The sequence below is a fragment of the Typopeltis vanoorti genome, chromosome 2 (genome assembly GCF_054136105.1).
Source record: "Typopeltis vanoorti isolate ZY-2024b chromosome 2, IOZ_Tvanoo_1.0, whole genome shotgun sequence".
Lineage (NCBI taxonomy): Eukaryota > Metazoa > Arthropoda > Arachnida > Uropygi > Thelyphonidae > Typopeltis > Typopeltis vanoorti.
Genome location: NC_143550.1, coordinates 53,536,182 through 53,562,721, shown reverse-complemented (window position 1 = coordinate 53,562,721; position 26,540 = coordinate 53,536,182). Strand labels below are relative to the sequence as shown.

The 26,540-nt window shown below is 34.0% G+C and overlaps 1 protein-coding gene across 5 annotated transcripts in view; it reads left to right on the top strand.

Annotated features, from left to right (window-relative positions):
* Window positions 1-26,540, top strand: part of Hyccin (PI4KA lipid kinase complex subunit hyccin) — a 335,986-nt gene that overhangs the window by 55,051 nt on the left and 254,395 nt on the right. The window contains exon 2 of one of the 5 annotated variants that reach the window (XM_090411339.1): window positions 16,940-17,020. The exons of the other annotated variants lie outside the window; for them this stretch is intronic. The gene's annotated coding sequence lies outside the window, so the exon portion shown is untranslated. The remainder of the gene's footprint in view (window positions 1-16,939; window positions 17,021-26,540) is intronic. 5 annotated transcript variants of the gene reach the window in all.

Sequence of the window (26,540 nt, the reverse complement as noted above, 5' to 3'; positions counted from 1 at the left end):
AGTTGAGAAATCGTGGAATATAATAAAGACCTCTAATTATTTTTGGAAAAGCATACGATAGTGCCCAACATAACTGTTCAAAACACTGCAATTATATACGATAAACAAACAGTATATAGATCCAGATATAGCCTGTATTTTAGTGTTTTTGAATTACGGTTGAAACATTGAATGCCTGTTATTCCGTTTCCCCGAGATGAAAATTTGGTGAAAAAACTCTGCCTCCACATGAGACTGGCTAACTCACCTGGACACAATGTATCCCCATGTGCAGTAAATTCCTAACGTAGTACCAAAATATCTTATCTCTACATCCATATTAAACATTTTCTGACTTAATTGCCATAATAGATACGAACAATTCGATGACCAGATATTACAAGTCGCTGAGTCGTTGAGTGATAAATTGCAACACACTGACATACATTGCCGTTTACGAGTGAGCGAGCTGAAGATTAGATGATCCAGAAACCTTACTGTAGAGATTACACGTTACTTCTCGAAGATACTTCAAACCTCCGATCACCAAGAGTTGTCTCACACCGAGCGATGAAATTCATCTATCACCGTACACTTCACACGAAATACTTGTATAATTTATTTTCGCTCGCGCGCAACGTAGCTATAATGTTGAGGTATGAAGCTATTTATATTTATAGCTACATGCTGTAAAACTGATAGTTAAATAGCTTTAATGCTAATTCAGCAATGTCATGATATGAATCTCGGTAACTACTTTTATCATTAATAGAAAACATACTGAAAAAAAAAAAAGAAGAAGTTTACTTGGAATTGAAATAATCCCGTGGTTCATTCATATCTAATTTTCGTCAAAGTTGGGAAAATTGCAAAATTATGTCTTATATGTCGTATTAACTTTTTTGCATTATTGGTAAATTTCATTATCTTGTAAAATTCATGATCGTTTCTGTTCTGCCATTTTTTGAACTCTTGCAGCTTTTTTAATGTATTGCGAACCATTCCTAATTTTGCAGAAAAGGGCTACATCCAAGATAAATTAACTGTAAAGAGAATGATGTAAACATCCATATAATTGATATATCCTTTGCAATCAAGTTAGTTCCAATTAGTCGCTGCTAAATTTAGTACTGGGAAAACAATACAGTAATAACAATAAACCTAGTATGACTAAAATTTACAGTCGGTATTTCTATTTGAGAAAAACATTTTCTTTAAGGAGAAAAGTAAAGTCACTTCCAAAATGACTGATTTTCATTTATTCTTTAAATTCGCATCAAAGCTTTTGAGGGTAATCAACAGACTGCTACAGTTAATTGTGAAGACATCTGGAATTTTGCCTTCTCCTCTTGACATTATGTTGTAGAGCCTAATATTTTTAGCCGGAATCGTATGAAAATACATTAAAAAAGAACTTTATTCTGGTAGTTCAGTGGCCTTTGGAAAGTTGAATGACCATTATATGGATGCTTTCCTGTGTTCGATCCGACGTCTCTGTACATCATGAATACAGTAAAATGTCGTGTCGATGTATCTCGTAACCATTAGTAACGGCGCCAGGTATACTGTGTAGTGTACGTGTATTCTAAGGTCTTTAGGCGGGGGGGGGGGGGAAGATGCTTAAAGTTTCGGATAACAGAAATGCGATAAAAGGATAATTTTTTCGTGGAGAAATGACCTTTGCTGATTTACAAAGGTCAGTAATACTTCATTTATTTACATTGACTTTTGGTTTTGCATTATGTGTTGAGTCTTAGTCAGAAGAGCAGCGTGCATCTTTTGCAAAGAACTGGGGCTGAATTCCGTCAGAGATGCGAGGATATTCCCTGAACCTTTTCAAACGAATCTATTATCCTATGTCAGATGGATGGTGCTATTTGCCTTTCGCAAAAACAAATCGACGATCGAATTGCAGTTCTCTTGTTGGACGTAATCCTTGACTTCCTCGTTAATTCTAAATGATCCTAATCCTTATTTCTTCTCCCCCATGATAATAGCACCTAAATATTCTTCATTAATCTTGTAATTATTTTTTTTTTTGTATTTTTTTGTTTCAAAGCCTAATATATAGAAACTACAAGAGTTTCGTGTTGAATATTGAAACTATAAAAGTTTTGGCGGATCCAAGCGTAAGCAACCTTTCAGGACAGGGGCAAAGGTGGAGTAAGTTCTGATCACTTTCCTTAGCATTCTCCATAATGCAAAGCACATCTCCTTGCGGACATGTATGATATGCATTATGGGAAGGGGTCAGTACCCAGACCGGTTTCGACCTTTGAGGTCTCGTATTTCAGTAATTCTTGTAATACTTTTTTATTTCAGTAATTCTTGGTACCTTTTAAAATGTGACACCTTTTGGCAACTCGTATTGGAAAGAATGACTTCTGCGTCGCTTCAACCTGGATATTTTACATCCGGGTCTAGCTCCAACTGACGAGACCTCAACAAAGGTAGAAAAACCGGTCTGGGTAGTGACCCCTTCCCATAATGCATGGCATCATACATGTCCGCAAAGAGATGTGTTTTGCATTATGGAGAATACTAAGGAAAGTGATCAGAACTAACTCCACCTTTGCCACGAATTGCCCCTGTCCTGAAAGGTTGCTTACGTTTGAATCCGCCAAAACTTTTATAGTTTCTATATTCGGCACGAAACTCTTGTAGTGTCTATATATTCTGCTTTGAAATAATGTTGGATTCAATATCCACTTAATTTGTATAATTTTGCATCGTCGAAGTGAAGCTTCTTGGCTCTTTATTTCAGTAATTATTTTTTATTATTAATACGGAAATGGAAAACCTGCTATTTTTTTTTAAGGTAGAAAAATGAACGCGCATCCAAAAATATTTTTCATTTCACCGTGCAATTTCCAAATGGTGACACAACTGCTAGAATTTATGGCAACTAGAATTTTGCTTCTCATCTAACATTAGGGTATAGAGCTTAACATTTGTTTTTGGAAAATTTTGTATGGAAATTCGAAATGTTTCCATAGTTAAAAAAAAAAAAAAAAGAAGTCATATCTAAGATAACTTAAAACATCGATGTAGAATCGTGCAATGATAATTCATTTTTACTGTCAGGAAGTAATAATTACTACAAACTTTGGCTAGTAGTAAAGAAAAAGAACAAAATCGCAAAATCTTTTCTGGTCTTGAAATGACTAATTGAGCTGATTTTCCCAAAATGCCTTTGCAGCATTCAGTATCTGCAGAAAAATAACCTTATATCAGGAAGCCATCTTTCAAGAGCACAGGCATTAGGGGAGGTTGCTCATCCTATGCAACAGGAGGAAATGCACAGTAAAATTCTGCTTTCACCATAACTTGTTTGGTAGCTGCCATTACCAAAGAAATGGTGGACAAAGTCTATGATTTTAATATTGTCAAATAGATGATTGATTTCTAGACTAGAAAGTGATCAATAGGATTAATCATATTCTCATCTGTGTGTGGTGGAAAGCAAAAGGCGTCCTCACCGTTGGTTCCAAAATTGGTAGCCACTCTTTTAATGTTAGGACCATTTTTATTTCTGAGATTAAGAGAGAACCATGATCGTTGACTCCATAATGAGAGATTATTACTGTGCAGCACTTTGTTTTTACACAATATCATCAAGAAAAAAAAAAAAAAAACACTGGAAAGCTCTGAATGGATGCATTATTCTTTATCAGAAGTCCGTGGTAGTGATGGCTGCATGACTGTTGCTTTAAGGATATCGAACCCTGACTGTGCCTCATCAGACTGCTATTCGTTCCTTAAAACTGACTGTGGTATTCATTATGCTTCAGATGTCATATGCATGCTATGTGGTAGCATTTATTTTACATGCAAAATGGGAGGGAGGTGATGACAGTGCTGAAGATTATGGGCTAATCCTTCAGTCCTTTATATTAAGTATTAAGGCTATTAACTTTTTACCAAAGCAAGTATCAGTGCTACTTGCTTTAATAAAGGAACCTTATTCGAAAATCATACACTGCCTTTTTTGAAACTAACCTACGAGGACAGTAACTAGACAATAGCGTGATTACTCCTAAATTTAATATAACAAAAAAAAAAAAAATGGTTCCGCTGTCTTCTGCCTAGCAGCATCAACAAGATTAACATACTAAAGAAATATATAAAAAATTCGAGAATTTCTAATGCATGCCGCATTAAAGTTTTTTTTTTTTTTTTTAACTCGTAACATTAATGATAACAATATAGGTTAGTTAAGCGGGTCATTTGAGATATCGAGCATACACTGTTCAATGTTGTCAATCTTTTACATGTTACTATTGTATCGGAGACCCGATAAGTTATATAATCATGTAAGACTTCCAAATGTAATATGAGATCCTAGTTCCTGTTTAAGTTGCCATGTGATCCCAGTACCTCAGAGGATTCCTTAAACACCCTTAACAATAGATCTTTTATTTATTTATTAACAAGATGTTATGTTCTTTTAATGCTTTACCCAAGCGTAAGCAAGCAAAATTAAGTTTGCGCATGAAGTATCTTAACGTCTAGTCTACTTCTATATAGAGGTTGACATCAATTGCCTCATTATTCCAATGCAAAGCACATTTCCTTTCGGACGTATATATTGCTACGCTGAGGCATTTGATGTGAAGTCAACAGCTTTCATGCGCAAATAGACGTCTTCACGCGCATCCTTCGTTCCTTATGTTTAGGTAAAGGATATAATTTCTTGTTAAGTATAATTACTTTAACGAGCCGCAAAATCTTTATGCAGTTAGCTATGACCCAAAGTATTTTCATATGTTGAATGGCGGCTCGTGGCTTGAAATCGTCAGGGTGCTACAACTTTCGAAATATACATACACACTGTAAGTACAGTGTATATGTATTTGGATAAAATATCAAAATTATGGTAAAAATTAAAAAAAAAATTAAACATGAAAAAAGTTATTATTGATAAAATTTTTCAGCTTGGTATAATTCAAAATTACTTAAAAATATAATATATTCTTCTTGTTTTGTTTCATGAAAAAATTGTTTATTATTGATAAAATTATACAGTTTAGTATAATTCAAAATTTCTTAAAAATTACTATAACAAATGTTATGTCTTTAATTGTAATGCACAAATATTTAAAGAGACGGAGTAAACACGATAAGCACTACGAACACTCGACTACTGGCGCAAACTCCATATAAACAACAGTGGAACTGTGCGACGGACAGTGCCGCATTACGCTAATAGCTCGCATCTCACTATGACGTGCATATGCTTGCGCGCGTAGCAGTATGACACTGTGGAAAACACAGTGCCGCTAGCGTCCTTCGCCCTCCTAAGTGCTACAAGATGAATTTTTTATTTTTACAAAATAAAAGAATTGTATAGGATTGTTGATAATAAAATTAAATATTACAAGCAAATATAAATAAATTAATAAATATATTTATATATCAAAAAAAAATTGGGGGTGCTGCAGTCCCGCAGTGCCTATGCACGAGCTGCTCCTGATGTTGATACACCATTTGTCTACTTGCATATGTAAAATGCCTTCTGCATGATTTTAGCTTAGTATCTTCTGGATTACTGATGAGACCTAAAGGTCGAAAGTGATCTGGGTAGCGACCACCATAATGCATAGCAGTATACACTCCAAAGCAGGGCATACCTACAACCCCCCCCCCCCGACGCCTACAGCGTCCAACTCCCCGTGTTCCGGACTGGTAAGCTGGTTCTCCTTGAATTCTGAAGACTCGACACTCATTGTAGCCCCTGAGTGTCGAGTCTTCAAATGTGGGGCTCTGGCGCTTACTGCGCCCAACCCCCCCGTGTTCTGGACTGGTAGGCCGGTTCTCCTTGAATTCCGATGACTCGAATTTTGAAGACTCGACACTCAGGGTAGCCCCTGAGTTTCAAAACATTTCATATAACTTGACAAAAACGTTACAGCCTATATCCGTTTTAAGCCGACGTCACATTTTATAGTATAGAGTATATATATATATATATATATTTTTTTTTTTTTTATTATTATTTTTTATTTATTTATTTTTTATTTTATTTTTTTTGTCAAGTGCAGAAATCTTTGAACAAAAAAAAACCCTTTTTTCTGTTAAGTAAAAAAAAGAAAAGAAAAAAGCTTTCTACAAGAGATTGTCTTCTAGGTAAGTTATAGACAGGTTGGCTAGTTCATTTCATGATGTTCTGAGAACATGTTCTTCACTGTTTATTTTTAAGGATTTCAAAACTTTCCCTTTTTGACCAGTGTATGCTTTGCCAAGGAAATCTTGTGCTACAGTTTTTTTTTTTTTTTTCAAAAGAAACAACGAAAGCATTTCTGATATTGACTTATTTTAAAAATTGTAATATTGTCTCAAAACTCCACCGAGGCTCGGTTAAAAATTCTAATTTTTGTTGTAGGAAGTTGGTTTCTGAGATTAAGTTATTCGGTAACCTTTTTTGGATAGCTATTTTAAAGAAATTGATAAAATAAAGTAAGTTCATTCTTTCTTTTCCTCTCCATCTTTAATGATTCCAGAAGCTCACTTTTTTAAGGTTATGATTCCTAACTTGTGGCTAATATATACTTTATTATGAATGTTATGAGTTTCAAAAAAAAAGAAGAAAAAAGCTGTTTAGAACTTCGCAGATCTTTTTGCATATTCTCTACTATGTTAATCTTCCTGACGAAGCTGTTAGTCAGTAGACTGCTAAACATGTAGAAGTTTGTCACATTAAATCTGGGTAATCCTGCTGTTGTATAGATACTGTTTCATAAACTGACCGTTCTAATAATTGTGCATTTCCACATCCTTAAAGTTTTGGGCGAGTTGGATTTCTTTTCCACAGTGACAACGGGAAGATCCCGAAGAATATGAAGAAAATTTAACCACTGATAGTCAGTCAAAAGAGATTTCGCAGAAACAATTTGAAAATATTTTTCATACAATCGAAGTTTTTAAGCAGATACTTAGAGGCTGACCCTGATGAAGAGAGAAGCAGTGAAATTTGCAGAAGAGTAGAAGAGGCAATAGGCCATACCGTCGGTTGCATGAAAAAAAAAAAAAAAAGAAACAAAACGTCCGCCAAACTACGTTAGCTCAATTCTTTGTTAAGAAGTAGAATAATAAAATTTATATTCTGAATATGTTTTATTGTCTTTCAGCTTCATGGTTTTCTTTAACTAGGCCCTGTGACATACCTTAATTCTTTTATAAAAAAAAATTAAGGTTCAAGAAAGAAATTTGAGGAACGAATTATACTTTTTCCCATAGGTTATTGTATTCGATTAGTGCGTTTTCGATTAATGCGCCTGTTTTAAAGAGCGCACTAATCGATAGATTGCTGTATTCTGTTTGATTGGCTTATGATACTTGGTACCCAGTACCACACTCATAATTTCAGAATCATTCTAAAATTTGTCTCTACGGATAAGGGTATCCATCATAGTTTTTTGATTTAAGTGTTTGCAGTTTCTCTCTATCCACGTGACCTCTTCTATATTACAGTGTTCTGTGCCATTTTTTAAAAATATCATGGTGTCCTTAAATATTTTGATTTTTATACGTCATGTCCAGATATATTTATGAACGTGCATGATGGTCAGGGAATATCATTAGAATATAGGAACTCTTTTTTTGTTCTTGTTGCGAATACGAGTATCACGATGATTGTATCTATTAAAATTTCTTTTTCAATAAATACTATAAACACTACCTATGAAAGTTCAAAATCTCTTGCAATAGGTTTCATTTTAAGTAACTGTTCAGCTGTACATTGTCATCACATCATAGTACATATATTTACTGTTAAACTCTTGACATTTTATATCCTTCATGCGTGGGTTTTAGCATTGTAGAAAGAACATTACATGACTTATTTACAAACTTGCTTGTCAACTCATCTGACTTAACTCAATATGTTGAATATTTTTGTACTTCTCAGAAACTGTTCGATCTATTTTAGGTATTTATCAAAAATTTTTAAACTCCTATAAGAATTGACTTTGTCCGTTTACACAAGTTATTCTGGAACTGTCGCTTTACCGATTTTAATGGACTTGATATTTCAAATCTTTAATTTCTCAAGGCGTCCAATATTTCATGTTGAAAAATATCAAAAACATGTTGAAATTATAGATTGCAATAACTTTTCTGATTGAATATTCAGGAGTTTAATAAAATTTGATTTTGAGTACATTCGTCCATGTAGTTCAATTTGTTGGCATATTTTTATTAGTAAATTGAACTGTTAATTCCTTACCGACTGGATGGAATTGAATATATATATATATATATATATATATATATATATATATATATTTTTTTTTTTTTTTACATGAATCTCCCCCATAAAAGCTTATAAACGTGTAGTATATTATTAGCAGTACTGTGGAGGAGCTCAGGATTAGGTCATCTAGAAACTGTGTTCGAGAGACGATTATGGAGAAGTCAAACATTGAATTCACTCTATGAAGTGGCAACACTTTTCTTTCTCTCATTTAAGTATTGTGAGCACAATTCAGTGGATCATGCATCCGAACTTAGCTAGACTTGTTGCTTTTTTAACTATTTAAAAGTATTAAATCTAATAATGGGCAGCAAAATGCAGAACATTTAAATATTGAGTAATTTTAATTCTAGATCGGTTATTTAATATATATAATCAATCAGGTTGCATATTCCAGAGGAGCGCGCGCACATACACAATATCACTTGCCAAAGCCTCCATATTTCAGTTGGTATCGAAGATGCCGTTTGGTTTGAAAGATCTGGGTTCGAATCCTGTCTGGAATGTGGAAAGCCTTCATAAGAACTACTCAACTGAAAATGAATTTGCTCATCTCATATGCTGATGTCAAGATCTTCCTCTTCGAAATTATTCCGTCTGCAAATCATTCTAGGTAAACGCACTTCAAGCATTCCATAATTGTATTTAAGCATGTGGGGAAGTTATATGTAAAGGTAGAAGAAATAAAACTCTGTGGTAGACTCACTGAAAACAGCAGTCCATGAAAAAAAAAACTTTCCTGGTTAGTAAACAACATGCTCTTAAAGAGTATAGAGAAAAAGGGGCTGTGATATGTGTGTGTGTGTGTGCTTGTAAAGTGGCTAAATAAAAAAATATTAGAAATAATTTTGGACGAATATAGAACATATCACAAAGGTGATATTTATTTATTATTATTTAGAAATGGATACCATAAAAATAATCGGATCTTAAAGATGATATAAAAACTTAAACATGTAGATAATAAAATAACAATGATAAAAAATATCAAAGAAATTGTAGTTAGGAGAACATATTAATACTTGGGGTTGGGAGTTTAAACATACACACACTGGAGAGAGAGAAAAAAAAAAACTATCAGACTAGAAGAGTCAGCTGGAGTAAATTATATTTGACTTGAAATGCTGAAATATTTAGGTTTATCTTTTAGCAGCTACACTGCTTAAGCTCAGAAGGCTTGATCTCAAGGTCGAATCCCAGATGATAGAGAGCTCATTGTGCCAATTTATTAAAAGGAAAATAAAACGTTGAACATTAAGACGAATTTTCTTACTCTGTTCCAGGAAAGATTTATTCAAGCATACTTGAGGGGGGGGGACTTAAGGGAAAATTGGAGAACAAGCTGGAATTGGGCCAAATAGGGAGGTACCAAGATCAGATATGATAAATATTTTACGATATGATAAATAGTCAAGAAATCCTGGGTATATAATAAGGATCTCTATTTAAACTTCGTTCATCCCGAGAAGGCATATGTATATCAACTTAGCAGCTGTATGAAGGTTGAATATGTATGGGGGTTTTAAAGGGAATCTTATACAGAGCATAAGATACAGTCCATACGACGATGCTCTTTTGTTGAAAGAGGGACAAAAAAACAACTTCGAATTCGATTAAATGAACTTATAGGGATCATCTGTAACTCATTTTCTTGAAAGTGAGTTACAGATGAGCGGTTATAAGTGACCCAGTGGTGAGCTATGGAAATTTTAACAAAGAGCTCGCATCGTCGAGCAAAAAAAAAAAAAAAAAAAAAAAAAAACGTTTATCAATACAACTTGTGTACAAATGCCAATCAAAAAGTGGGGGGGGGGGGACAATCAACCTGTAAAGGCTACACATATGCAATAGTCCGCATTTTTTATAAACAAAATAAATTTCTTTTGTTTGCGATAGAAGTTTTTATGACAAACAGTCTATAAATAATAAATAAATATTATCTAAACATAATAATATTGAAGTCCGTTATATTTCTCTTTTGTTTTTATACTTCAAGTGATAATCAACGGTACCAATCAAAGGCATTATTTTATAGTCCCATTTATTTATATGCGATTACCAAAAGTGAATTCTTATTTGTAAAATGGTGGTAACAGTAACTGTAATATTTTATTTAATAAAATCACTTTGCTAGGTTACTGTATGAGTTTTTTTGCTTAATATATTTCAAAAAAGTATATTTTTTTTTCCTTTTTTTGAAAAAATAAAAAAGTAAACAAGAAGAACAAGGGGCGCGCAAATTTGAGAAAAATTGAACAAAGGGCTCGGGCGAGCCCCTTATAGCTCATCAAGTGTAGAGGAACATGGTTTGTAAGGCAGAGCTGTAATGCTATCTCACTATTATTTATAACTCATATAGACATTAAGGAAACTGATATTAAACCTGATATTTAAATATATTAACTTAATTCTTTACTCTGCAGATAATATCCTCTGCTACGTCTTCAAGAGGCTTCATTGAAAAAAAAAAAAAAATTATGAAAATGGCAAGAAAATAGACATTCACTTCGTTCTCATTACAGATTACACAGTTAATTTAGTGGATTTTCATAGTGCGTTAACGACGCGATATCCTTTAGTTGGGAAGAAGAAAAAATCCTGGGTTAGATTCCCATCTAGCATGGGTTAAGAATTTTTTATAATTTTTTCCGTTTTCAACGGAAGTTAAGTTGCATGTTTTAGGTGGATAGGTTTTTCATTCCACAAGATAGTATAGCTTCCGCTCATGTTTGGCATTCGGAATCGTAACAGGTGTTTATCAGAACTTTCCAGGCCCTACCTCCCCCCCCCCCCCTTGTAGTTTTCTGTTATGTGGACTAACTGATTTGTAGAAATATCTCGGCTGAAATTCCCTGTTCATTTGCTTTCCGTTATGAATTGTTTTGCTCGTAATTTTGCAAATTACTAGCGAAAATACGAAGTAAGAATAATTATTTGGCACATTGTCATAGACGTATTAGCGTTTATTTTTTTTTTTTAATCAGAAATTTTCATCCGTGAAACATCTCTTCAAAAACTATTTCATTTGGTAATCAAGTAAATTATAATACACAAGAAATTATATTATTGTTTTAATCCTATACTCAAGTGTAAGCAAAGTTTGCGCTTGAAGTGTCTTCACGACTAGACTACTTATCTATAGAGAGGCTGCTGACTTCACACCAATTGCCTTCATGCTAAAATAAGATTAAAAAGAATATAATTAATCTCGCATACTAACGTACAACATTAGTGAGTTTTAAGATTAAATTGTGCATGAGCAGAAACTTTGCTTTTCACTAACTCCTATTAAACACCCCAATGTACTCTTATATGGCACTGTACACTGGTGGATCCAAACTTCAGTTTGTATGTATGTATGTATAGAAGTGGGGGGATGATTTAGAAATACGTATTTGATTTATTAATATATTAAGTTTTTCTGTTCTGTTTTTCACTAATAAAGTTTTAAATTTGTATTATAGTCAAGTAAATTTTATTTTAATGTTGTTTCTCTTAATTCAACTGAATTATTGTTAAAAATGTTACGGTTTCAGATTTCATCTTCCTCTGGATTTATTATAGCTGTGCATACATAATAGGACTCAAACTGAGCGAAATATTTGAAACCAATTTTAGACTGTTAGTAAGTTGCGCTTAATGTACTACAGCAAATTAAAGTCTGCCGACTTTTTCTTTAAAAGTATTGATTTATAGTATTATAAATATATAAAGTTATATGCATAGTTAGTAAATGCTAGAATATACAAATTAACGGGTATCCTTAAAGTGAATCTCAAACTTCTTGAGATCATGCTCCGTCATCTCTGGAATTGTGATTTGTAATTGAAAACTCGCCCATAACCAACAGTTGGGTCCATGTCGAAATTTTTAGCACCTACTGTGTGGTTAGTTTCGTGTGCTGAAAGTAGTTATGATATCAAAGATTTTCTGCGAAATGAGATAATAGGCAATGCTCTTTATTTTCAGACCTTGTTTTGAATGGCAGTGTTGTGCAGATGGGTTTCTCGACCGCCAGCTTTTGACACGGTCGGTCCTTGGTTTATTGTCCACAATCACGGATCTATCAAAGGGGCGACTGCCGATATATGTTAAATAGTGTGATATCATGGAACTACAAAAATTGCGCAACAGTTCGCAGTTTTTTTAGAAATGCCGTAACATCAAGTGCAACGTTGCCAACCTGTCAGAAAAAAAATAGTTGTTTTCCTTTTCGTTTGTATATTGTGATATTTATAAAATTTACAAAATATCAGATTCGTCTGTTTGATTACTCTAATATCCGATATATTATAGTAATCTAATTACTCTAATCCGATTACTCTAATATCTGCAGGTTATATCTGCAGAAGTACTACCGATTACAAAACCAGATATTTAATGAAATAACATTGATAGGATTTGGGTTTTTAACTCAGATGTAAGCAGTTCTCACACGCACACTTAACTATATGTAACTGAGTGGTCAAGTTGGGGTTATTCACAGCATCGGAAAGTGCAGTATTGGTTTGGGCTTTTGAATTATGATATACTGATTCTATTGGAAAAAAACAAAGAAGAAAAAAAAAAGCAATAACCAGGCAGTGATTGTGAATCAACTTGAAGCAGTAGGGGATGCTTTTCAATGCATTCTTCAGGCAGTTGCGAGCTTCCTGTTATTCATCATGTACAAAAGACCGCGACAATATAGCTTACAAGATTTAGTTAGTTGAAGTGGAAGTTACAAGGAAATGCACCTGACTGGAGTACGTTCTCACTAGAAATGCTATCGTCGATAAACAATGCCAGTACATTTATTTTATTGGTTATTTCTTTCTAAGGAGGCCGCGTTTCTTGGAATTACACCGACATAGTCCTCGAATTTGAGAGAGAGGGAGACGGTGGGAGGAGATTGCGTATTTTAATAAATAAAGTGCAATACTCCTAAAATAAATGTGGTATGTCCCGATTTCCAATTCGGTGATTGAACCATTCTTCACAGAATACACTAACAGGAATAGAACGAACCTGATCATACTGCAAATTTTTGAAGTTCTTCAACTGACTCAAGAATGTCTTTAAGCATCACAGAGCTCTGTAATATTATGCCAAAACACTGAAAGGTTTCCTGGAGTTTTCATACAGATTAGGAGTGGGAGCCCTATCTCATAGCCTGTAATATCACCAGATTTGATCACGTTATTTTTATTTTCCCGAAAGGAGCTCCTTATTCCAAATGCAGATGGAGGTTACTAAATGTGTTAGAGAATAATTACTGATTGTTATTATGTGATAGTAGACATACTGCAAAGATTAGTAGATTAGTACTATCTTGATGATTATCTGAATACCAGAGATGTAATGTGGAGCTTTACTGAAAGCCACTAACATTTGAGTTTCTTCATCAGTGAAAAGTACCTGGTGGTTATTCTTTATCTGTTAGTATGCTAAAGTTATTTTATTAGTAGTAAAATTCTGCCGGCACGATCTAATTACTACTTCGTAAGTAGATCGTGTAGTAGTCTGTAGTTACCTTTTTTTATTATTATTATTTCAACAAGAAAACGATTATTTACGTATCTTAATTGTTCCCCCCCCCTTTTTTTTTTTTCAATCATGTCTCTTCGGGGCGCTCCTCTGAAGTGGCTCAGATTTTTTGCGCTACAACACTTAACAATCCACACACAGTATTTTCAATGAGGTTTACCACGAAACTTCATATGTTTGTGATAAATGTTAAACCGCATGGTAATACATATCAAAGTAGTCTCGTATTCCCATCCAAGTTTGTCCATCCTTCCTGCTTAACTAGGGAAAAACAACTGTAGGCTAAGTTTTGAACCAAATTTTGATTAAACAATTTTGTTTTCAAAATTGATATTTTGGTCGTTGGACGTCCTCCTTGTTTCTCTGTAGGAAGCTCCTGTTTCACTACGAGGGAAAAAAAAAATGTTGGAGCAAAAATGTTGATTCTCTGATAGTTTACTTAACATCCTCCTAAATCACCCGGTATTGAGATGCGCTTTGATTGGTTGGAAAGATCCGTGTTCGAATATCGTCTAGGACGCGAAACATCTTTATATGGAGTATTAAACATCCTTATAAAAAGATTTTTCGAATTTATGAAGTATGTAACTAACATGGGAATGCTGTGGTATTGAACAGAAGGTTTTTGCCCTCTTGGGTTTCTGCCTGGTCTCTTATGAGAACCAACAGTTCAAAACAGCTGTCAGGCCAGTGAAATCAGTGAATAATAATAAGTCGAACATACGTGCTCTTGGGCAGAGTCCGTCTTTTAAGTAGTGCAAGTCAAGTCATCTCTCAATGCCATAAGCTTATTCTCATAAACTCTGGTAAAATTCGAAACTTATGTTTCATTTATTTGGTTTTTAAATAGTGATGGATATTTAACATTCTCATTATATTTCGCCAATCTTGTCAAATTGAAGCCTTTTAGGCCTCTATATAGTGGGTTTTCAACTGAAAGTGAGTTAACAGTCTCGGAGGTGAATTTCATTCCGTAACTGTATGCATTCTTCTGGCCAAAAGAACACGTGCAGTTTTTATGCAGAAATATAGGCAATAATGCCTTATTCTATTAAATGGCTACGGAAGCCAAGAATACTTTGTAGGTCGTTGACCCTAAAGACCTGCAACACTAACTGATGAATGAATGAGTTTGCTTAACCCTCAATCCCCAGAATAGTTTTTTTTTATTTTTTTTTTATTTATTTTTTTTTTTTATACACTCATGAGCTAAAACATTGACCTCCTACCTAGTACTGTGTTGGGCCTCCTTTGGTCACCTTTGATATGGCGTATAATCTTTGCTGTCCTTGCGCAAATCAATCATAATTCAACGAACCAACCAACTCACTTGGCCAAGATAATTTCTTGCATCTGCCTTTGCATTGACTACTAGACCACGGTATGTGTCCTAAGGCATCCTGGACTAACTAAACAGACTAACATCCTGGAGATCAACGACCAAACGAGGCACTGGTGTCGAGGCATTGGTTGGCCGGAAACAGGATGGGGGGGGGGGGATACGTTAATTTTTTGGCTTATGTGTCTGTTTTTGCTCTTAGTTGAAGTGCCGATGTTTTTTCAGTGGGAAAAAATATATATATATATATATTCGTTTACTGTATGTCAGTATCTGTCGTTTGCAAAATGTATTTCTTGAAAATCGTATGTTTTTTTTTTTCTTTCGTATAACTTACTGAGATGGGCACTGTAATGTAATTTTTAGCAAAAAAAAAAAAAAGTTGTGGAGATATGCTGTCTTGATTTGAGAAGTGCAATGAGGAAAAAAAAGAAGAAAGAAAGCTTTTTCAAGGACTTGAGACTTGGTTCTTATTTTTTTTTATAAAAAAAAAAGACCACGAATAAACCTTAAATGCTTAGATGCATAAGATATCTATCTGGGTGCGTGCTCCAGGAAGATCTCTAATAGTTTGTTGTTTATCAGGCGACCGTAAATAGTTTTGTCGGTTGTGGGTAGCTAGTGTAGGAGAAAGGTAGGTGAGACTGCCACCTGTGAAAGACCATATAACTTAACCTTGCTGCATTTTACTGATATAATATTTTGTATCAAATATTACTGATAAATATTAAATGCTTCTTAAATATATCACTTATTAAATACGAATTTTCACTTCGGAGAAAACTTTCGTCCCTATAGTGAATCTGTGTAATATAAACGATATGGCATTCAAATTAATGTGATGTTAACTATTTTGTAGTCAGTCGGAAATTTAGACAAAATTTTCCTTTCTTCAGTGGAAATTATGAGATAATACGAACAGTATACACAGATAATCAGACGTCTGCCAGATTTTTCGAGATCAAGGAGACAGACAGCCAAAATAGGTCAACTGTAAACAAATACTTTTTCTTTTTTCGCTGCATTGATGAAACTAACGCGGTCGCTTCTGAGTATGAATTTTAAAGTAGATCCTACATTGCTGTACATGTATTTCGCTCAGTTTGTGTGTATGTGAGTGAGAGAATATGGGAGGTCGGATTTATGGCTGATTCTTCAAAAAAAAAAAAAAAACTTTCGATTTCCTGAATCGATGTAAGATTTGATTATCCTGTGTTCTTAGTTTTCGGGCGCCTGTTGTAGCTATGCCGAAAATGTAGTCTGCTTCTAAATTCATTGTCATTTAAATTTTAATTTTTTTCATTTTCCGAAAGCCTCTTCATGATCTTTGTTCTCTAGACTAATAAACCAAATCTGATTTGAAGAATTAATAAATTTTTTTGAACTACTACTATATATACTGAAAGTTTATGTAATGTTATAATAGCCTCTACACTTGATGCTACGTATCAGGAATTTGATGACATGAATGATTATTTTCGCTTGATTCCCATTTGTGAAAGTTATAAACCTATAGTACATTAGTATTGGGTGGGCTAAGAGTTTTTTTTCCTCATAACCTGGAAACCCTGCTCTCGAGACCAAGCGTTGATACATTTTCAAGCCACTTCGTGCCACTAATAAGTGGGGAGGTGGTCTTGCACATCCAGGGCCCTGCAGTGTGTGTATATACACACTTTTTCAAAAGTAATTTGAAATTGTTTGCGAACAAAATTCTTACCAATGACACAAGGAGTTATTGGACTCCTTGCGTCACGTAAGAATAAAAATAACTTAATTTTAGGGTAAGGTACTTAAATATGTATTTCTGTGTGTAAATTTATGTTCTCCTGGTCTGGTTGCAGGTTCAAAAACCAGAGTTTCCCGAAAGCAGAAGGACCTTGTCACTCCCATATGAGACATTTGATTAAAAAGCAATGATAAAGGTATCTCCAACTAGAAGGCTTTCTCGAAACTGACTGATCTATGAAGTCTCTTTTAGTTATGACAGAGTAATATTGTGTTTGCGATAGTTGATTATATGTGCCATATATCAATTTATTGTGCAGTTTTGCGCTCATATTTTCCATATGTTATATATATACTGTATATTAAAAAATGATTCTACGTTTATTTTTTCTGACAGTTTTCTAGGGATGTATGGATTTAGTTTTTCCACCTGCAGCTGAACATCCAGGCATGGAGTTCTATATACATAATAGAAAATCGAATACGAGATACTTATTTTTATACTGTGCTACTAATCTGTCACTCAAAGAATGTTTTTACGAATCCGATTTTTTGTTGCTTTATATACCAGCGGTGGCCAAATCCGGACTCTTGGCAATTTTGTTGTGTGTCTATTAGAAAAAAAAAAAAAAAAAGAATCACGATACATATTTTCAGAACAAATTTAAATACATAAAATAGAATATACGTATTTTATGTATTTATATTAAATATAAAATATAAAATACGAAGAAAGTTTGAATTGACAATGAAATACGCCATGCATTGCAGCACCAACTTGGGATAATGTAATCAGCACCAATCGTCACTCATCAATATCCAGCCTAGAATTGCCTCCCAACTTATCTTGAGGGCTTTGTGTTGTGACAAGTGAATGTGGCTTAAAATTGGTTTCTACGGTGAAATACTGGTTACATTTTTCAGCTTTAGAAGTGGAAGTTATTCGACCATTTCAAACATCGTTATTTGAAATGGTCGAACAAGGTGTAAGAACCGAAATACGAAGAAGAAAATAATTTTAAGGAAGAATAAAAGGTTTTAAATTTTTCTCTGTCACGTGAAAAAAATTTTAAATTTTTTAGAAAATATCTTTTGGCTCTTGGGTCTAGGAAACTTAGCCAACACTGTTATATACACAGCACACACTCATACCTTCGATACAAGGTGTGGGTGTTCGACACTAGAAGGTGCTTCTACATTATAGCTAACTACCAATGTAGATATTCTAAGCGGCCGTCTAGTTAGTGATACTTGGAATACAGTATGGCCCAGAAGGAAGCGGGGGAGAATATATGTGTATACATCCGTCCCCCACTCAAAAAAAAAAAAAAAATTATAATAACACTGTTCACAATAGCTACTTGAAGACTGCTGTAATGTTTACTGTGACCTTCGTTGGCCTCTAACCCAGGAACATTAACTTCAACATTTTTGGGTTTTCATTATTTTCGCTCACATGGAAAATCCGGAGTGCAGCTCTAATAATAACACTTTCCTCATTGCATTGTTTCAAGAAGAATATTCTATCATTTGTTCTCTAAATTCACTAGATGTCGCACCACCGAGGCTCATTCGTAGGTAGGACATCTTTTATGGCATATTCCGCTCCTAGGCAAGCACTGTTTTGCCACCCCCTCAATGCAAAAAAAAAATATGTAGAATTAAATACAAAGAATGGTGTTTTGTGTGGTTGCGATGATGCTTTTGACGCCTTCTCAACTTTCCTCTTTTAGTTTCCTCTTTTAGGTCCTGTTTGTAGGGAATACTGAAGGCATGTGTGTATATAGACTCTCCTGTATTAATGTTCAGCAGAAAGACATCCCACATGCATTGCTGTTTTCAGGAATTATCTCGAGCCTTATGGTGCATCCCGTGAATATATTTGTCTAGTAAGTTACTGTATACACTGAGCGATCACTTTATTAGGAATTCCCATTTAGAAAATAGACCGTTCCTGAACACGTTGTTCACGTGACTGCAGCTTTCTGTACAAATCAAACAGGCATCTGACGTTTTCTTTTCTTTTTTTTTTTTTTTTTGATGCATCAGAATGGATAAAAAGTGCGACGTAAGTGACTTTGAGCATGGTGTGATTGGTTGTTGTATCTCACGAACGTCTACTCTCCTGGTTTTTCACACAGACCAGTGTTCAGGGTGTACCAGGAATGGTGTAATAACCAGACAACTTCAACCAACGGCAGTTCTGTGGAGGATGGAAACAGCTCATTGATGCATGAGGTCAGATAAGAATGGCAAGGATTGTCAAACATGAGAGGAGGAGACCAGAACTAGTCAAATAACAGCTCAGTATAATCTGATGTTATGACGACTGGGAAAATATCACCACCTGTTCTGGAGTCCTGGTTTGTACTGTATCATGCTGATGGCAGAACTAGAATATAGTGGCAACAACGTGAGGCTATGGACCCTTCCTATCAAGTAGCAACAGCTAAGGATGGTGGTGGGGGTGTAATAGTGTGGGGGAGGATGGTTTCTTGACACACGTTAGGTCCCCTGATACCAGGTGAAAACTGCCTGAATGCCAGTCTATCTTAACATCGTCGCTGTTCTTGTTCACCCATTCATGGCTGCAGTTTACTCATTGTCAAATGGATACTTCAGGCAAGACAGTGCGCCATGCCACAAGGCATGTAGCGTTGTAAAATGGTTCGTGGAACATGACAGCAAGTTTCCTTTATTTCAGGGGCGAGCTTAGTCCCCAGACCTCAACCCAGTAGAACATCTCTGGGATGAAATGGAACGAGCAGCTCTCAGCAGCAACATGCCACCATCCAATTTGCAGCGGGCAATACCATTGTGATAGTATCAGAGCAACATTTGAGACATTTAGTGAATCTGTGCCACAGAATACAGGCTGTTCCTAAAGCAAAGGGGGTGGGGGTCCCACTCATTATTAAATGTTGTTCCTAATAAAGTGATCATTCAGTATATTTCATGTATTAAAGGTAATACCATCCTACAAGAAGATGCTTTTTCATTTCACTATAGCTTTTTTGGGTCATACTATTTAATGAAAGGTAATAGATAAACCACACTTGGAATTGCAGTTTTAATTAGTATTGTCTACAGAAGGTCACTTATGCTGAAAAAGTTAGGTTTTTGGCAGTATGCAACTGTAGCATTAAATCTTATGTCAGTTTCATAGGTTTTGCACTTTTTATATAGCAGCTTTTCTAGCCTTGTATTCGTTCATTCAAGTTGAAACTGGCTATTCCCAGCAACACACCTTTTTAGCGCTAAGTTGAGCTACCAACTAGCGCCAAAGCTGCTGATTTCAGAGATACAGCATATGATGAACTTTGTACTGTGAAACATTGGATATAAAGGTATCCCTTGATATATGCGGTTAATTAATCCTCGATGGACACCGCATATATCAAAACCGCATTATTCAATGTTAAGAATTAATGGGAATAATTATAATGAATTCTGCAAAATATAAAAATTTAAACATTTATTTTTTAAGGTGACATGTATTTATATATTTTATTTATACATATTTGTTACATAAAAACTTATCTAAATATTTATTTTTTATAAAAAACTTATCTTGTTTATCAATTTGTTTATCTAAATCAGTGATTCTCAACCTTTTTTTCGTCATAGTACACTTTTAATAATTTTAAAATTTGGCGGCACACTAACAATAAGATAAATTTAAAAGAATTTTACTTGGTTAATTAATTCATGTACCTATAATATATTTTGTAAAAATAACATACAATAATAATGTGCAATAAAATATAAAATGAAATTGCATTACAAAGTAAACAAAATGTTTATTTAATGATAAATGACATTTATTGCGAAATTTGAGCATGTTTTTTTTTTGATAACTTCATTTATATTTGGGTGTATAAATGATAATGCTACTCTCATTTCGTGATCCAGATTTAAAAGTCTGGATTTTTTCGTTTTTATATCGGTCAAAGCCGAAAATCCGAATTCGCACAAATAAGATGTGGAAAATTGTAATAAATTACAATTTATTACTTTTACAATTTTAAAAAAGTGTTATTACAATATCACACTTAAAGCTTTTTGTGATATTGTTGGATAATCGTATCTAAGATTAATCCAGAACGAATTAATTGATTCTTCTGAATGTTTTGAAATTAAATCTCGGTTAGTACACACGGAAATCAGTTCTTCTTTCAAAGTTAGTTCATACATCGATGTGTCGTTTATCACAAATGGATTCCGAATCCAATCAAATTTTTTTGTTTCTAAATTTGGAAAGTAATGAACAATTTTTTGCTCTAGTATTGTCAAATGATCAATAACTATTTTATGAATTATTTTATAACAATCTTTTGGAACTGACTCAAACTTTTCTAAACTACCTTCTTATGCTTTATTCTTCCATAAAGTAATTTTTTTTTTTTGAAATCCCAACAATTTATCGGTTGAGTTTAAAATATTTTCTTTCGGTCCTTGCAAACTCGTATTTATGTTATTAAAAATAACAAAAATATCAGATAAGTAAGCCAGCTTAGCACACCATATTTTGTCATCCAACAAACCAACAAAATCATTATTATCTTGTTCAAAAAATATCTTTATCTCGTTTTTTAATTCAAACACGCGAGACAAAACTTTCCCTCTGGATAACCACATGACTTCCGTGTGTAGTAACAATGATTCGTATTTAGACTCCATAGTCTGGCATAATTGACTAAACAGGCGACTTTTTAATGGTCTTGATTTTATATAATTAATCATTTTAGCACATTGTTCCAGCACTACTTTCAATTCTGATGGTAATTGTTTTGTAATGAGTGTTTCCCGATGCAAAAAACAATGGGTAACTAATATATCTGCATTATGTTCTCTTACATGTGCTACAAATCCTTTTATAGATCCTGTCATAGCCGGAGCACCATCTGTACAAATGCCAATGCACAAATTTCACGAAATTTTAATTTCTTGTAAATAAGAATTAATTTCATCGAAAATATGTTTTGCTGTTGTGAAATCAGATAATTCACGACAACATAAAAATTGATTAATTATATAATTTTCGTGAATGAATTGAACGAATGCAATTAAGTGTGCTTTTCCTGTAATATCAGTTGTTTCGTCGATTTGTAAAGCAAAATTTGAATTTGCAAGAGTATTAGCAGTATTTTCTTCAATATTTCGGGACAAGTCTATAATTCTGCGATTAATTGTGTCATTTGAAAGTGGGTGGTATTTTATAAACATCAATTTCTGCTGATTCACCGATCATTCTTTTTACAATTTTACGACAAGCAGGTAATATAATTTCTTCAGCCAAATTATGAGATTTTAATTTGAGAGCAATTAATTCAGCCACTTCATAAGAAGCTATCTGAGCTTTTTCAGACACACTAATTTGCTTTTTAAAAATCTTTAATTGTTTGGATCTTGCAGATAATGAATTTTGAAAGTAGGCTTTGTCTTTTGATGCTAGCGAAGGATGATTAGTGAGCAGGTGACGATGGAGCTTGCGCGGAACCATAGCACTGTTCCGAACTTTTACTCTGGCTTTTGATTGAAAGTTGAACCAAGTTTAACTGATTTACAAGAGTCGTGTTTCCAAACACCACTGTTAGTGAGTTTTTGGCCTACTCTCCAACGGACAGGTCACTACTTCGAATCTCGCCGTGGACATGAATGTTTGTAACGGTCTTTAGGTAGGAGATGAATTTCATCACCTGGTGTGAGACCACTAACCCTGCTTTTTGGAAGTTCTGAAGTGGTTTGAAAATGTCCCATGTTTGGTTTCTAGATCAGGGTTTCCGGACTACTAGGTAAAAATAAATAAAAATACAAAATAATAATAATAAAATTAATTAAAAAATAGAAAAAAAACTTAGCCCACTCACAGTACTAATGTACTATAGGCTTTACAACCTTTCGTGAGTGGAAATAACATTTAAAAAAAAAAAGAGAAGAGATATTGCGCGTTGTTTTCTGAAACACAGGAGCAGTTGAGATTTTAGATTAGACTGGTTTGTAAAGATTAGTATGACTTATGTATACACAAGAAATTCCACCTGCTAGTTTTTGTGTGTTTTGCACTTTTTGTCCAGCAGACATTGGTTCAGGTGAGTGCAGCAGCCCGATCGATGTATTGATCGATAAGATACTAGATTTACTATTTTCCGACTGTTGCAATTCAAAACTTAAAATGACAAACATCTAGTAATGTTTGTCATTTCTTATATATAATATAAAATAATTTATGAGCAAGAACAAAGCCTCACAGAATAATCTAAATAACTGTCTTTGCTTTGAACTTGTATGTTGCATTTCTTCTCATTAGATATCTTATATCTGTAACGTAATCACGGGGTAAAAAAATGGAAATGCAGTTCCTTATTGAAGGAAATATTCATGAAGCAAAATCGCTTTGTTACTTTTACTCGCTGAACACTGCATCTAATTAAATCGTTTGAAATAGCAGTCAAATGCTAGTTGTTAGCCGGAAGTCCTACTTTTTTTTAATAGGATCAGAAATACGTTAGGTTACACAACTTCCAGTAGGCTAGCGCCGTGCATGGAAGGAAGAAAGCCAAATACTTTTAAATTTGTAATTTTAAGGAACGGCATATGATGTTGGACTAATCCATAGAGGATGAAGGAAGAGGTGGGGAATGAACAGTGAGTTTTAGAGTTTAACTGTGAATGGATCTTACCAGATTGAGATGAGAAAAGGACAGTTATTGGCACTTCTGAACGGATCAGTGGGAATGCAGTTAATAGAACAGAATGTCATTAACCCTAAGACTACTTAACTCTGAATTAATTGCTGAATTAATTTTTAGAAAACTCTCAGCGCCACTCCAGATGCTGGATCGGTATTCTGTGATCAGACAGATTTACTATTTGTAGATGGTTAATTGTTCTTTAGATATTATTCTTTTGATATAATTGTTCTTTTGTTCTCCAGAGAAAGCAAAAATTTAGTTTCTTGAATGTTTAGGTAAAGTGCATGTCATACACTTATTGTCAAGAAAATCTGGAGGTGAAAACTTTCCCAGTTAAATTGATATTAAGAAATTTGGAAATCTAGTAGATAAATTAATTTAAAGATAGTGCTATTTCTGTAGCGTTGGTTGCATGTCTACCGCTCAAAACTCGAATGAACCTTACAGGTAATTTTAAAATCAATTATGAAATACATACTTACATTGCGATAACTTTGCTTCTCAGAGAAATTGATCAGCATGGCTGTGTTAAAATAAACATGTCCTGAATGAAACGTAGGAGAGTAGGGAATAGTGGATTGTTCTGTTCACTAGACCTAAACAGAAATAAAATCAATCGAAATGGTGATAGCATGATTTTCAAGGGATGAGATGATATTCAGGAGGTGTTCCTCAGTGAAACAGGATAACTAAGAGAATCAAGCCCATCTTCTATCATTCAGACTTCTAATTAAGAATACTTGTATATGGACGTTTGTATATATGTATGCATGTGTATACAGACACGAATGGGAGCCTGTAGGATGAACTCTGATAATAGGAGCATGATGACTCAGAACCGTGGGTCGGCTGGATTCGGAATCGATTCTTTAAACCGTGAATATCATACAAATAGCCACACAACGGAGAAGAAATTAAAAGACAGCTGGATTTTTTTTTGTATGGGAGGTGAAGAGCTACGTGTTAGTAATGATTACCCTTTCTGACATCTGTATTCTGTTCTCCAGATATAGACCTAACAATCACTGTGATGGAGTTAAAGATTTCTCTGAGGAAGTACATACGGTTATAAAATAGTGTTCTATTAATCTGTGGAACCATCTCAATTCTCAGTTTATTCGGTTTTCCAGAGGCATAAAACAGCATATCGAAATTAGACAAAATTACAGAGTATTTAAATTAATGAACATGGTGTTCGATAGCTTAAAATTCTAAACTGCTTGATTTGGCAATACTTTGGAAGATAGAATAAAAAATAAATAAAAAAATACATATACAGAATTGTTTGTCAGTATGATGGGAAAAGGAAGCTATTACCATTCTCAAAAGGTTTTGTGTTAGGGTAGTCAAGGGATTAAGTTCCCAATTTAAAACATGTAATATAAAATGTATTTTGACTGCTAAATTAAATCAACATACTGAATCGTTTAGTCAGTTTGATGACAATCCTTGTTTTCTGAGGTTACAAGCAGAATTTGTTCTTGATGTCGCCAAGTTCTGCGAAATATACCACTGTGAAATGCATCTCCTGTCATCCAGGCAGATGGTGTCAGAACTCATACTGTGCTCTAACTTATACGTGGCATATACAATAACTTAGAAAATGCTAATATTTGCGAAATACATAGCTTTCAAGGGGAAGGGATAGACAGTCATCCATCTTCCTACTTATGAGATTTTTATTCTCCCAAATGAAGTCGAAAAGATGTCATGGATAATTCTGAGGAGTGATTCCAGACAATGAAGCTTATTTGAAGTTTCATTCAATGTGCACAATGGAATAAAATATACAGTGAATTTTCGTGAATAACAATTCCCTAGTAGTCATGAAAATCTACTAGGGGTTAATCTTCTGATTAGCTCCTAGGTAGCTTCATTTTTTTAACCTTTCGATCCTTCAAAAAAAAAAAAAAGAAGCATTACTCTCTCACTGATCCCCTTCATCCAGAATTACATTAAACTTTGATTATAAGAAATTTATTAATATTTATTTTTAAAAATATAAAATACATTAGTATCAATCACTTCGCAATGACCATGACGTTTATTATATCATAATAGTTAACTCATGTTAGTCTCGTAAAAATCGCAAGACGTTCCCACAGACATGTGGGAACGTCTTGCGATTTGTATTACGAACCATCCCACATGCATGTCTGTGGGATGGTTCGTAATAAGATGTCTTATCCAGGCCATAATCACTCAATTTTATCTAAATTAGATCTCCGTGTTCTGATATGTTCAGCCTTTCTTGTTTTTCTCAATATAATATTATTATTATGACTGAATCCAGCTTCCACAATATCAGAAATTGTTTTTGCGAAGTTCTCAATTTAGGATATGTATTTCGGATATCTGCGTTATCCAACGAGCAGCGTACCAATTACTTTGGAATACAGATTTGCCTTTCAAATAGGGTTGCCAGGTTTTGGAAAACCGAAACCGAGACATGGGCGACCAAAAGAATGATGATGCTTTATACCATGAAATGCCATAGTTATTTCGACAGCAATAACTTTTCTTTCATTGCTGGTATTTGGTTTTACAAAATAAGTATCAATACTGGAACTCGAAATGCTCAATTTGTGTTTCTGAGTGTTAATGTGTTGTGTAATATCCGATCATCCCCCATGTGCAATACTAAACATTCGTCTACAGCAGGCATGTCAGACTCGTTTATTCTCTAAGGGCCAAATTAAGAATTATACATCAAGCCGCGGGCCGCAACAGAACAAAAAAAATCTCGAAATAAAGAGGAAACAGATTTTTTTAATATTAACATTAGGATATATAAGTACAAAATATAACCATGTTACAAAAATACATATAAAATATAGTTTATATATTTAAATAAAATTATACATATTATTTTTTTGAAGAAACTTGACAACGTTTTTCATTAACAAAATCTTTAAAATTTGGTCGATTTGTTGAGCTGTAATAATTTTCAGTATTGCTTGCAATATTGAAATGGTGATGAGATTCTCATCACCATTTCATTTCATTTCTCATCAGGATCTTT